Source organism: Corvus brachyrhynchos, unplaced genomic scaffold (genome assembly GCF_000691975.1).
Source record: "Corvus brachyrhynchos isolate BGI_N302 unplaced genomic scaffold, ASM69197v1 scaffold720, whole genome shotgun sequence".
Taxonomy (NCBI): Eukaryota; Metazoa; Chordata; class Aves; order Passeriformes; family Corvidae; genus Corvus; species Corvus brachyrhynchos.
This window is the reverse complement of record NW_008235978.1, coordinates 637,203-652,223: the sequence shown is the minus strand read 5'-3', so window position 1 is coordinate 652,223 and position 15,021 is coordinate 637,203. Positions and strand designations below refer to the sequence as shown.

General features: G+C 42.7%; 1 protein-coding gene across 1 annotated transcript in view; it reads right to left on the bottom strand.

The window, feature by feature from the left end:
- The window catches only part of LHX8 (LIM homeobox 8), a 55,687-nt gene that overhangs the window by 40,129 nt on the left and 537 nt on the right, over nt 1-15,021 (bottom strand). The window lies entirely within an intron of this gene.

Here is a 15,021-nt window from a genome sequence, read left to right as displayed (position 1 = left end):
TCCGCGAGAGCTCATGGGAGGGTCACCACATTAGCAGTGGCAGGGGCACCTGCCCGAGCTGGCCCTGGCATTGGGCAGTGGCAGTGGGAGGGCTGGGGTGCCTGCTGCTCTGTGTGCCCTTGGCTGTGCTGTCTGGGTGGGGGGCACCCCATGGGCAGCCCGTTGGGCTCAGCTGTCCCCACCAAGCAGTGCCTGGTGTTCTCCCCAGGTGATTCTGTGGCTACTGCCTCTGTGGGAACTGTTGAGGCCAGCAGGAGACATGGCATTCAGCTGCAGAGAGGGACAGAAGAGCTGCCCATTTATTCCAGCAAATGCTGTAGGAATGGTGAGATGGAATAACAGGGCAGAAGCACAGAAACAATCTGGCATGCAGACCCCAATGACTCCTCTCTTTTTGAATTTTTTATTTCCCTGGGGAATCACGTTTATTAAAATGTTAAAATCTATTGTCTCACCCTTCCTTTAGGCTAATCCGAGAATTTGCTAGAAAAATCCCTTTTTGTAGAGCATACATTGTAAATCTGTTTTGTTTAAATAGGGTTCACAATAGAACTTTGTGAATGTCAATATTTAAGCTTAGCGTTTGTGGGTCTGTATGAATAATGTGGCTTCTCTCAAAGTGAGAGTAGTACATACACACATGCTGTGTGCTTCCTTAAGGCTCGGGAGAAAATGATTATGTGCCGTATATGTGGTTAAGTGTAACTGAGGAAGTGTGGCCTGATAGCTGGCTGAAAGTGACATCCTCTAATAAACTGCAGTTCCCTGAGTGGTCTCCTTTACTATGAGAGATAGTAGATTTAATACCTTAAAGCAAATAGTGAGGCAGTCCAGGTAAAGGAGATACTGACAATGGAAAGAGCAACTGAATTTTAGAAGAGTCTGATTCTTGCAAGAAGCTTAGAACATGAACCATGCCTTTAATTTAGTTCTTCAGTCTCTTTCACATTAAGAAAATACAGAATCAGCTCACTCAGTATAGTCAAAGCATTTGAGCTCCATACCCTTCCTGGGTCCCCTGCTTATGCTGTAAATCCATGTGATTTAGATAATAAGGGCTGTGAAATGACTCTTTTATTCAGTGAAACAGTTGTTTTTTTAAAGGCTCCTGATTAGACTATCAAGATGGGATAAATTGCATTTCTGCCTCAGTGGTCAGAGGAATTTCAGAGGCATGCATCTTCATTAAAAATTATGTATTTATTACCTTTCTATCAAAGAGATATATTTATTTGCAATTTATAGTTATAATTTTTATTTACTTCTATTATCTTTGTAACTTTTTAATAATAAACCAATCTATCAAGTAATCTAGTGTGTTTTTTATATTGCAGTATAAAATATCACATCAATGACTCTGGGGATGTGACACATTTCACTCCTGATGCAACCCCTACAATTTAAATAAATGATGCATTGGATACATGTGGTCCAAAATATTTCTGTTTGCTGCCAATGAAACGATGCATATCTCCAGTGCTTTCACCCTCAGCATTTTCTTCCATTTCTATATTATGATTTCAGGGCTCCTGTCTGCAAAAAATAGAATATTTCCATAATAGGGGAACTTTGTACGTAGAGATAAGGCAGGCAGAAAACCTCTGCTAAACACTGAAGAGATCCCAACCGTGCTCACAGGCCCCATAAATAGGGACCTTGAGTGTTTTGCACAGGTGTGATTTGGCCAGCACTGGTGTTGCAATGCCAGCTGGTGGAAAGTATCACCCTGGGCAAGGGACCCTCCTGTTCATCCACTCCTTATATTCTTTCCTGGAGTGTGGTCTTGAAGTCAGTAGTTTCCAGTGGTCGGGAGAGCAGAAGGTGAGTGCAGAAGCCTGGGAGCAGCATGCAGGAGCCGTGGGATGATGCGTAGCAGGTTCCCTTCCCCTGGGAGTGTGTATGCGTGTGCTTAGGGGGACAGGCTGCACACAAATGGCCACAATGGCTCATGTACAGGGCTAATCTGAGCTGAAATAATTTTGAGAAAGGATGGTAGTACAAGGGGCTTTAGTGAGATAGTGCCAAGTATCTACTGCAGTCACTCAGGGATGGATTTCAAAGTGAAGAGAGATCAAAATTTTTTTGGGAGGGAAATTCCTTTCTTCCATTTTTTTCTCCGTTGAAGTGCAAATTTGCACAGGGACAGTCACTTAAAATTACGTTCTGGGGATGTTACCACTGAGTGGAAAACGATTTCTCAAATGATTGAAAGATGCAATGCCTTCTCCCTGCATATTTCAAAGAGAACTGCAAAACTATTGAAGAAAAATGTTCAAAAACAATGAAAACATTGTCACTTTTGTCATTTCCCCCTCCTCGGGGACTGCAAACAGCATCTGGGTAGCTATGGGTCCCTGCCCTGGCACAAAGCTGCCAGCTCTTCCCAGGAGCATAGCCTTGAGCAGCACAGTTACAGAATTGCCCAAAACCAGATGGTGACATTGGAGCCGAAATTACTCACAACTGAAATGCTTTAGTCCTAAATTCCTCCCTGATGTTGCTCCATCAAAGCCAATTATGTTGGCCTCCTCAGCCAGCATCCTTCTGAACTTTGCCAAACCTCTTTGGCTTGTTCCTGTTGCTTGCAAATGGTTTTAGAACAAGCCCTCTTCCCATCCCACAGTTAAAGAGCATGGTCAGTGGGCAAAGGTGTGTTACTGGGGAAAGAGCTGTCCCCTGCCTATGGATTTGCACTTGACCTGAAGAGATTGTGTATGATGTATGAACAGTGGGTCTAATAAAGCTGGAAGGTTTTTAGAATTTGTTATTTATTGCTTGCATCAAATTCTGTCAGCTGTTATAAATGCTCTCTTCTCCAGAGAATGTAAAAGAATACAATGTAAAGACTAAAAATCTCACTCACTGGAGTCCACAAACACTTGGCAGCTAAGCTGCTGCTCAGCTTAAGAAGCACCATGTTGGCTCAGCAGACAAAAGCTTGACAAGGTCCCTTCTTTCCTGGTCATTAGTTCAGATCCAGAGCAGATTGATAACCTCCAGTTGCTCTCCCTGGGGGCATGTGATGGAGCTGCCCAATGTAAGCCAAGGGTTGTTGGAGAATGAGTAGTCCTCCCTCCTCCAGCCTCCCCTGCTGCTACGCTGGTCTTCAGCCACAAAAGTGAGGTCGTGGGTTGGAAAGCAAGTGGGCTGGGAAAAATGTGGGGAGGGCGAGACATGTCAGAGTAGGGCTGGAAACTCTCCCCGCCAGTGTCACATTTTGAGTTTACTATTTCCTTGTAGATGCTTTGATACAGTTTCCCATGGACAGTGTGCTGTGCAGTGTTACAGGCAGAGGCAGGAGCACAAAAACTGTTTCCCCCCTTTCTTGCTTCCCACCCAGAAGTAACTTGAGTGAATTTCCTGGAATTACTCCAGTTAAAAAATGGAGAAATGGGAGAGTCCTTGCTTAAAACAGTTCTTCAGAAATGATGTTTCCTGTGGCTTATGTCACCTCACAGTGCCACATGGATCATGGCACAATGCTGTAGTACTTCATTGGTTGGGAATGTTTCCAACACTGCAGTGCTAAAGTCACAGTGAAGGGGAAGAGAATACAAATGTCTGGACTCTCAGTTTGTCTTTGGCCAGGCACGTATGGAATGGGAGTGTTTGTCTTTGAGCTGAATGCTCCTCTCCACAGGCTTCAGTTTGATTGCATTTATGATTTAAGGGACTGCAGTTCCATGCCAGGCATTTCAGGTGCTTTTTCCCTGTATTCCAAGAAGGAATATAAATCCACATCATCGGTGACAAAATAAATAGTGAACCAAAATGTTGTGTCAAGGAGTCATCCTTCCCTTGGGAGAGCCAGGGCTCATGGTGGGGGATCAGGTCTCTGCTGACCATGGAACTCCTCATACTGATCTGTAATGCAATGCTGCATTTCCCTTGTGGAGGGGGGAATGCCGCTACATCTGGTAATGATGTTATTCTTATTGCATTCGTGTGTTGCACTGCTGTATGGACCTTGGAAACATACAGCCAGCCATCTGATCCAGCTTTTTCTTGACTCTACACATTCACTTACTCATCAGCTCTGAGGCATATTGACTTAATTCCCTCTGTTTTCTAATGCTGTGTGTGGTTTAATCACATCCCCAGGAAGAGGTGTAATTATTAAACCACAGGAAAGTTAATGACTGGTATTTGCTCTTCAGCATAACCCATTTTGGTGTCTGGGGTTTGGCATGTCATCCAATGGGAAAACCAGCTCCAAGACATAATCCTCAAAGCACACATGATTTTCCACTGATTTATGCATTTTTTTCCCCCCACATATCAGTTTTAACAATAGCTTTGCTGGTTATTTTAGAAAACTGTGTTTTCTTGATAAAACTGACTGTGCTGAAAATTCTTCCTTGAAATTATACCATGTTTTATTTGGGGGATGGATATTATACCATATGCAAGCTATATTTTACATAAAATTTGCATACATGTGAAATGTTGCCTGCAATACTTGTCCTTACACAAATGCATAATTCAGGGGGTTTTGTTAAATCAAGAGCTCCTAATGTACTTCACTTATTATGTATAAAATCCCTAGGAAACTGGCTAACAATTGCTCAACATTTTCTTTACTGAAGAGATTTCCTGGCAGTCTCTCCATAGCAGTTGTATATTAGTAGCTCTTTGTATGTCTTATGAATTCTGTTTAACTAATGGTCCACTAAACTATAGCAAATTTTATATTGGTCAGAAGGAAGGGAATAGAACCCATCAGAAAACGGCATCCCATCAAATCCCATTTGATTGGGACTTTATTTAGGAAATTATGATCTGAAGTCAAATTTCTGCTTTTTTTTGTCTATGAGGTTCATTAAAAGATGATAATAATAATAAAAAAAGCTTAGAAACAGGGTTGGTTTAATCATCTTTGTTAGTCTCCAGACAAAGTTTGCAAACCAAACAAGAAATTTGTCAGCCATGGGCAGTTGAGGTGTCCCCATTCTCAGAGGAATTTAAAAACCATGTGGATGTGGCACTTGGGGACATGAGTTAGTGGCCTTGGCAGTGCTGGGAAATGCTTGGACTCAGTGGTCTTGGAGGGCTTTTCCAGCCCAAATGATTCTGTGATTACCGGCAGAGCTGCTGCATGCATCCCTTGCTGTTTGCACACGCCTGCCCCAGCCTTTGCTCTGTTACCCACACATCCCTAAGCCAGACACCAGAGAGACTTTATTATGCACTTTATTGGGGAATAGTTAGAGTCTGGTCTATGGGTGAAGGAGACTGGTGCAGGGATTATGCTTTATTTATTATGTTTGAAGTCCTAAGGTGGAGTGGGAAGGGCATACCAGTGATAGTTCAGGAAATAATTGTGTGATATTAGGGAAAACACCCATGGTATAAGGTACTACTTTGTGTGAGCAAAGGGATCAGAACTGCAATGAGTAAACTTGAAATAACCATGTCTGTTTAAATTAACTGGTTAATAGCTCTGGAAATGGAGAGCTAACAGTATTTTCTGGAGTGGAGATGACCATGGTTTGCTTTCGCAGAAATGAATAAACCAGACCTGAATATTACTCATTTGCACTTTGATGGTTTTGCTTCCTGCGGATTTGTGAGACTTCTAGTCTTACCGTGCAGGAAATTTACTTTTCCCCCTTTTCAGATGTTTAGTCTGAGCTTTATTTGGGGCCGCTCTTAAAAACTGCAAAAAACCATAAAGAGTTGGTACTGGTTTCATGCACAAACTCAACACTAGTGGTGTTTTGCTACATTCGCTTTAAAGACTGTTTCTGATTTTATATATTCCAGTTCAAGAATGTCAGGATTTCTAATTTAAACTGTCCTTGAGGTCAAAAACAGACTTCAAGCTTTTGTTTAGGAATTTATGGTCATTTGCACATCGAAGTGGATATAAAGACGTTCCACAGCACAGCAGGCAGCTCTGCCTGGGTCTAAGGATTGTACGTGGTCTGGACTTGGAGAATCAAGCTTTGGGATAGAAATCCATCCTCCCTCGTCCCAAATGCCTCGGCCACCTCCTCAACCTGGCAGCTTAGTGAAGACAGGAAAAGTGTCCCCGTCACCAACAAAATTTCCCTACTCTGTGGGTACAGGTGAGTTGCACCAGTGAAGGTGACACTCGAAGAAGGTGCTTTCTGCACGTCCCCTTTGGCACTGGAGGGCTGAAAGGGGTGGCATGTGGGGAAGCTGGCTGCCTGCTGCTATAACTGTGTGGCTATGCAGAATCTTAACTGGAGAAAATCAGATGATTTCTCAATGAAAATGTCCATGGCATGGCAATTGTTTTCACGTTTCAAGAAAGATGAAATCTAGGAAAGTGCTTTTGTTTTTGTGCAAGTGGGGATCAAAAAGAAGAATGTCACTAGGGAGAAGGGAGGCAGTTGTTCACTTAGAAAGTTTGAAATTTGCTTTTGAAGCAAGAGAACATATTGCTATTTTTTCCCCCCCACTCTATAAATAACTCTTGGCAGGCAGAAACAACCTTGATTGCATGAGATGAAGTAGAGCAACCAGCAGGCTCTACAGCAGAATAAATGGCACAGTGCCAAGAGCTTCATCAAATGAATAATAGCTTCCACTTGACAATCAGTAAAGTGCCTCTTCTCCTGTGGATTTAGTTTTTAATGATGATTAGAGAGGATGGGCCCCTAAAATTTCTCTGGTAGAAATGACCTCCTATTAATTTCTGTTACTTGAAATGCTGAATTCAAAGCTATTTTACAGCTGCAAAACCAAAGGCACTGACATAAAGGAACTATTATCTTTGTAATTGTAGCAACAAGTACTAAATTTGTCATTGATTAAGAGAGACTTTTAAACTTTATGATTCTTCTGTTGTGGATGTCCCTTACATAATATTCTGGGCTACCCAGATTGCTGTCCTTTGGAAGTAAAATGTTTGCTAAAGCGTGAAAGCGTATCTTGTGGATTAGGAAGCCTTTCTATAGTACTGCCTTTGTTTAATTTAATTCCTCCACATGTTTTTTTCTAACATTTGGTACTGATGGTTGTGGGAAGCCAAGGTCACGTTTCAGTACGTGGAGCGTGGGAGAGCCCTTCCCAGGTGAGTGGTCAGGGCGGGAGGAGTGCTTTGGCAGTGGGTTTCCGCACAATGAGAACAAATAAGTAAATCCCAGTCGCCACTTTCCCCGTGAACAGAGAGATTTTCCCTGCTCTGCTGAGTAAAGAAACCTAGGGATTTTAAAGCAGAAGGAGTTAATTGCCTTGAAAACTGGACCTGCAACATATATGCCATGCAACCTTAATTTTTGTTTTATTTTGTTTAAAATAAAATTGTAGAAAGAGACTTTGGAAAATGCTGTTAGACCCTCCATGGTGTTGTTTTAGTGGGAGTTACAAGAAAGTCTGATTAGGAGTTAGTCCTTGATTAAAATGTAGAAACAAATTGTAGTTTAGTCTAGGCTTCTGTCCTTGGGTTGCTGCTACTGCTAGTGGTTCAGGACAATATGCACCACACAGTGTTTAATAACTTGCTGTAATTTTACAGAGCTATAAATTACTTTGTATGATCAGCTCCGTGATGAATGTCCCAGAGGTGCCTATCTCCCTGCTAGTGAGCCCAGAAGGACAGCAAAAGGCTGTGCTGATGGGGCAGGCTAACAGGGGCTGGGTGCCCACCACCTTCATCCCGGGGAGCGCTGTGATGGCAAGGAGTCTCTTTCCAGCCCTGCTGCCGGCTCTCAGGCCACGGCCGCTGCAGGGGTCACCCCAGGGCAGAGAGGCTTCCTGGGAAGCCTGACTGGCCCTCCATGCTCCCGGTGGGAAGGAGAGAAATGATAGAGGAAAGCAAGAAAGGAGACAGTATTCATTAATGATGGTTGGCATGAGGTGGTTACTAAGTGAACAAAATGAGTGCTTGGGGCAAGTAAAATAAGCTCCTAAATGAATTTTAGAGCCAAAGGTAGTTTCAGAAGGCTGCCCCGGTGCGCCACGCTGTGATGGAGCATTAGCAGAGGGTGAGTAAGGAGCGTTGTAATGAGAAATGTTTGTCAGAGCAGACAAGTTTGTCAGACTTGTTACTCACGGGGCTGTAGCTGCCTCAGTGTGTTGGACTTGACTCCCTGCAACGTGAGCTCTCTGTGTCGGTCTGAATCATGCTGATAGGAAGCTCTGACGTCTATGGATAGTACTTAGAGGGATGCTGCAGGGAAAAATAGTGAGAAAAGACTTAAGACCCCTATCCATATTACTGGATGTACCATTAAGACGTGAGGAAGGACTGAAAATACAAAAATTAAGGGAGTCAGTTGTAACTGCTTGCTTAGAATATTTTAAAATATTTTGTTCTGAATTTCATTTTTTTTGTTTCATATTATATTTTTGAAATTTATGAAAAAGTGATCGGTTTTTCATAGTAAATAACTGACTTTGAATAAAAACTCGGAACTTTTAATTTAGACTTTTAAAACTGGATTTTGGATTGGATATTGAAACTGGCAGTTTCTCATAACTGACCTTTTTGCCTACATACAAAATTACTGTTGATGAATCAGCACATTTTTAAATATAAATGTTTCTCTAAAAACATTTGGCAGGCAATGTAAGTATAGAGAGCATGTGCGCAGGGATAGAAATTTATTTCTGGACTTGGTATGCGTACTGTGGGAGTTGGGATTTTCTTCAGTTTCGCCATGAGTGAAAATTATCTTGCAAATCTTTTCTGTAGATACTTCTTTTGGCTGCCTTAGTGTGTTGCATTATATTGTGGTTTTTTGCCATGTCAACAAAAACAGAAATGAGCATTTTGGAGTGAGAATTTTGTGTGTGCAGGTTCAGATGCTGGGTGCTGTGACCCTGGCCTAGTGCTGGCACTAAAGGTGCTCTGCCATGTCTGTGCTCCCGGCTGGTGTGGAATGGCACAGCGTGTTGGGGGAACGCTGACGTGAGAGCGCAGCCAGAGGAGGGTGAAGTGCTGGTGCCCCGCAAGGGGAGTCTGTGGGGGATTCTGGCCCTTGCTTGTTTTTCTACTTTAGCTACTGGGATCTGCACTAAACACTTGCACAATCCTATTTTATGGTTATTGGCAGAAGTTGGCTTTCATTTAGCAAGGAGTGCACTATCACTTAATCTAGAGTTCTCACGAATGATGTGTGATCAGCTAATAGTGTTTAAACTGCATTTCTCTGACATCAGATATGTACTTCAGGGAATTTTCACTGAAACTATTGGAGCTCTTTTCAAGGTTTGGAGAATACAATGGAATATCCAATGCTAACAACAGTGAATTGCTTTTGTGAGATGCCACAACACTTCAAAAATCATCTCCTGCTTTAAATTCAGGGGACTGTGGGACTCCTTTGGACATTGCTGTTAGTAAGCACTTCTATGACAGTGAACTGTGTGTGACCAAGGTAACACCAGGCACCACTGAGCCAGGAATGTAATCCTGGCTTGTGGTTTACAGACTGGGGAGGCAGAGGGGTGTCCAGAATACTGTGGGGATTCATTTTCTCCCCTGGCAGAGGCTGTGCACCATACCCTGTAGATCTTCAAAGTTCATACTCAAACTAGATGGTAGTAAGAAGGTAGCTTTTGCAGAATCCCTCCTGCTGACAAGTGGCCTTTACACAGTCACCCATCTTAAAGAAAATCCAGCATCTTATTGAGCAACTGACGACCCATTTGTCCTTTCTTTTTGCACCTTTCTTCATCACAGAAGAACATCCCAGTGTTTACTCTGGAGTTTCAGTGTAAGTGCTGGCACTATTGAGACACTCTTTGTAACAAGGCTATGGCAGCCTAATATTTTGTGTTTTAATGTAAATTTAAACATATCTGGGCTACCTTGGAGGCACCAGAATTGTCTATGGAGCTCTAAGTTGTTGTACATCTGTGAAAGCAAAGTAAGGTACTGGGTAACACCTTACCAGGATGCTGCTGGGACATTGAGTCAAATACAACTCACATATGTTAAAAGTTTGAGTGTATTGTTTCGAGTTAATGAGTATAGCTTTAACTCAAGACAAAAACAAATGTTGTAACCAGGTGATTATGGCTTTGAACCACACAAGAATTTCCCTTGTGGGTTTTTTTTTTTAATCGTTAATTCAATTGAATAACATAATCAAAATACTTCATAGGAATGGTAAGCCTTAAAGTGTTTTACTCCAGTAGTGTGGCTTGGTCATTTTGTGGCAGCCTGTAACTTAGAAAGTGGTAAAAATAGTTTATTGCAGGTATTAGCAATAAAAATGAGCTTTAGAAACAGACCCCTTGAGTAATTCTTGTGATTTTGTCTTGTAGAAACTAATTGGACTCCTTTGGAAAGCTTTGCCACAGAGATGTATTTTGTAGGTAATCAAGTTTTAGAGAGAATTAATAATTTTCCATAAGAAATCTAACTCTTCTGTATATCTTCGTATTTTTATAATCATTAAGAATAACTATAATTATTTTTTCTGGAATATTCTTCCCCCTTTCTGTCTCCATTTTCTAACTACATGAAAGAAAAAACCCCAAAACACCCAAAAACCAATTGGCCAAGTGTTTCAGGGACTTGTTAAGCCCTGAAGCCTTCTGAAATCTGAATATGCAAGACAAAGGAACTAAGACTGAAGCTTCCCACCAACGATCCTCTGACAGCGGCCTCAGCTGGGAACAGGGATACTCACAAGTCTTGTACTGCTGTAAGGTGTGAGCTGTTACCTGTGCTGCAAAACAGAGTAACAGTCCTGAGGTTCATTCTTTTCTTAGCTACAGCTGATTTTCCCATCATGGAGTAGATTCTTCTCACAGAGATGGTCATGGTCCTCTTTTATCACCTGGAGATCAGACCACAGAAATTTCAGAAAATCTGGGTGGAAGTGGAATCAAATCTACTTCTTTATTATTTTGGATTTAGTGTATTTTGTACAGGTTTTATAGGTCTGAGCTATATTTAGCAACCAAAGTGAGAGTCTTTCCTCTCAGGGAATGAAACACGTGTTAACAAATCACAAGAAAATGCTTCAGCAGAGCCTCTGAGGCTCTGAAAGATTGCTTGATAAATTCTGATGCCTAACACTTTTTTATTCTTAATAAGCAGACTTTTACCTTTGCAATAGGCACAAGACCTTGAAATGAATAGAAATTCCACCAAGTAAAAATTGACTTTTGGGCAGCTCTTGAGGGGAGAGAGGTGGACTCTAGTGTGCCTACAATCCAGAGTGCCCCCTTTTGCCCGGGAGTTAGCCAGCAGTCTTAACAGAAAAGAAAGCCAAATCATTTATGCAACAGCTTTGGCATAACGCCTCCACATCACTGTGCCAGAAGCATTTCTGATGCAAACTAGAACCCTGGAGCACTGCCTTTGTGTATGAGGTGGATGTGCCCTAAATTCACAGTGTCTGCTCCCTGTGAGTGGCTGGAGGTGAATCCTGCCCCCACTTCTGCACAGGTGAACAAGATTTGGCTCCATTGACTAAATGACAGCAAAGTCTTGGTTCACTTCAATAAGCTTTTACTGGTGATGCAAAATCTTCTTTTACAAGATTGACTATGAATCTTGGCTTCTCCAATGTGGTGTTCCTGAAAAAGTGCCTAAAAACCCTCTTAGACCCCATTGAAGATGGAGTTTAATCCTTTCTGTTCCCAAGTGATTATTTCTTCCTAGAGGAAAATTGGCTGAAATGTTCTAATAGTTTCCTGAAGTCAGTATGAATTTGGCTTGAGCTGGTAAACTGCAGAGCTGTAGTATCTAAGAACTGGGATGGAACAATAGCTATTCCAATATTCCCAAGGAGCATGGGTAAAAAATGAACATGTTCAGGGCTCTGCTTTGTTAATATGTGAGTAGTAATAAATGTGCATTGTGAAATTTAAGACCAGAACTTGTTGCCCTTGCTCTTGCTGTGGTAATCAAAATTATTATATTTTCCCAGTATCACCGTACTGATCACCCAAAATGCAGAAACAGAACATGATGCAGTTCAGTGACTCACACCAAAGAAAACAATGCTTAATTATCTTTAATAAAAGCTGCATTTTTCAAGAAACTTGAGTCCCAGAACAGCCATGTTGAGGCAATCTGGTATTTATCAGTGAACACAGCCCCTTCATGGGACGTGTAAGTGCTTGCTAGAACATATGGGGAAGAACTGATTGATCCCTGAGTGTCCACAGCAGTGTGTGGGTTTGTCTCTGGAGGGTGCTCAGCTGTGGCCCACCCCAGTGCTGTAGGTCCCTGGCTTATTCCCTGTCTTCGCCCATGTTTCATTATGCGTGTCAGTGAGAGGACAGGAATGAACTGTTAGAAACCCTTACTCGCCCCAAAAAGCAGCAACCACTTGAAGACCAAATTTAGGCTAATTATTTGATAAGCAATTAGATGGCAGAGGTACATTTTAGGAAAAAATGCGTATCCAGGACCAGCAGGGCTGTAGCAGGCAGAATTCTGCTGGTTGTGTCTGTGATGTGCAAGCACCTCTGTGAAAGGCTGACTATTACTGTAGCCAGTTCTATGCCTGCTCAGACCTCTCTGAGAACCTGCTGCTCAGTCACACCTGTGGGTTTTTTTGGTAGCAGCAATACTTTACCTCTTTCTGCTACCGACGAAGTTGATTTCCTTCCCACTAGACACAGCCAGCCCCTCTTGCTCCTGGAGCTGCTTTTTGCCCCTCCCTGTGTGACACCATCGTGACAGTCTGCGATGGGCTGCCTGAGTGAAAAATATACTAAAAACATAGTTTTTCCAAATAACAGAGAAGAAACTCCAATCACAGAATTATAGAATTGTTAAGGCTGGAAAAAACCACTAAGATCACCAAGTCCAACCATCAACCCAGCATCAACCCCATGTTCACCACCAACCCATGTCCTTAAGTACCACAGCCACATGCTTTTTGAACACTTCCAAGAATGGCAACTCCCCCACTGCCCTGGAGAGCTGTGCCAGGGCTTTACAACCCTTTCCATGAAGAATTTTTTCCAAATATCTAATCTAAACCTCCCATGGTGCAACTTGAGGCCATCCCCTCTCATCCTGTCAATGGTTCTTGCAGGTTAGGTTCACTGGGAATAATACGGTCCCAGTCTTCAAGCAGTATGTGGTCCTTGTCCCTTGAGCATTTTTGAGCTCCACTCCAGGTTTCCTGGGCTGATGTAGTTTGTGATAAAACCGCAGTGAAGCACCAAAGTGACACCTGTGGTGCTGCTTGTGAAGGACCATGAGGTGGGTTTTAGTCCCACGTTGTTCTGGCAGTGACACATAACCCTGCTAGCCCAGAGGGTGGCCAGGTGCTGGGGTGAGAGCAGACAGCTTGGAGCAAGGGAGGGACGAGCAAAACCGCAGCACTGTTTCCCAAACCACTGAAATCATTCTCCTTGCTTTGGCACTGATTCTTAGGCTTCTCTCTTTGCTTCCATGGGACTTCAGTATGTGTTTAAAGTTAAGCACATGTTTAATTCCTCTCTTGGATTAGGAACCACTGAAAACAGATAAAGTGTCTTGTATAAGAGTATGCAAGCCAAAAGGATGGTTGGCTTGGCAACAGCTGAGAAATTTCCCCTGTGCAAGAAGCTAGAGTACCCTGAGCAGAGGAATGCTTGTCCCCCCCTTGCTCGTCTATCTGATGACTCCTGGGAAGCCCAGCCAACATCTGGATCCTCCCAGCCACTCAAAGGTGGTCAGCCCTTACTCAGAGCAGGGTGAATGGGTGCCTTCACTCAGGAATTTTTTGTGTAATTGTTCCTGCCTTTCAGGTTAAATGCATGTGTTTGATCATGGCTTTGTCTCCAGCCACAGACATATCCAGTGCAGCCTGCACAGGTTCTCAAGAAGATCCCTGTAAACTGACACGTTTGCATGATTTTTGAACATATTGTCATGGGTACTTTGATCTTTGCCCAACAACATGCACAGAATCATGGAATATCCTGAGCTGAACCAGACCCATGAGAACCCTTGAGTCCAACTTCTGACTCCACACAGAGCAACTGGAAAGTTAAACCATATATCTGAGAGCTTTGTCCAAAGAGTTCTTAAGCACTGGCAGGCTTGGGGCTAATTAATGAAGATGGTATTTTTTGTTACTGTAAGTAGCAAGTATGCAATGTTCCATGTTGGTACATAGGCAACTATATTATGGGTAAGGTTCCAGCATTCAGGACTGTGTATAGCCTAATTCCCGGTTTCTAGAACCTTTAGAAATAATTAGTAATGATGAAGATGACTCTTTTATTCAGCTGTTAACTTTCAACACTGAAGAGCAAATAGGGCCTTGACAGTCAAAAATGCTGAATAAGTTGAATTTTACAGGAGATGCCATGATGAACAATGCTACTGTGACCTTGCTGTTTATTGGGCTGGGTTTGTAATACCACAGTGTTTTGAAAGAATCATTTCCATATGAGCATTGGTGTGAGATTTTCCTTTCTGAACATACCTTCCTCAGCTTGTCATGATTTTCACTGCCATGGAGCTGTGAGCAGGAACCTATCTGTTTCCAATTGGTTGCCAGAACACTCACATACTTAGACTGTTCAGTTAAAACTGATTTATATTGTGGATATGAAGTTGCAGTTACAAGCTTTTGTTGAATAATCATCATTGGTAAAGAAAAAGCTAAGACATGCTGCAGAGAGATGAAATACCTCTGAACCCACGGGCTTTCATTTGAGTGGTGAAATAGAGAGCCATCTGCTATCATCCCAAGGGTCGAGAAGGGTCTAGAATGCTCCGTCATCAGTCTGCTAGGAGATCTCTTTTTGATACTGAGTGTTATGGTGCATGTGGTAATGGATGTTAGAAGGAAAATCCCGAATAAGGTCAAACCTCCCTTTGCTTTTCTTGCCATAGTCCTGCATCAGAGGGAGCTCTGCTCACTAACAATGATACCATGCTGGGCAAGAGGGCAGTCTATGCTGAGCCATGTGTGGTTACAGCTAGAAAGTGACTCTAAACACTCCATGCCTCTGCTGCTCTTTTGGTTCTTGCTGCATGGCACATGCCTTTGGGCACAGATTGGGTGTGGAGGGCACACTTGTTTGGCAAAGAAGCCAAAGACTCTGGACATGAAAATTCAGTCTCCCGCTGAGTGCTCATCCCGC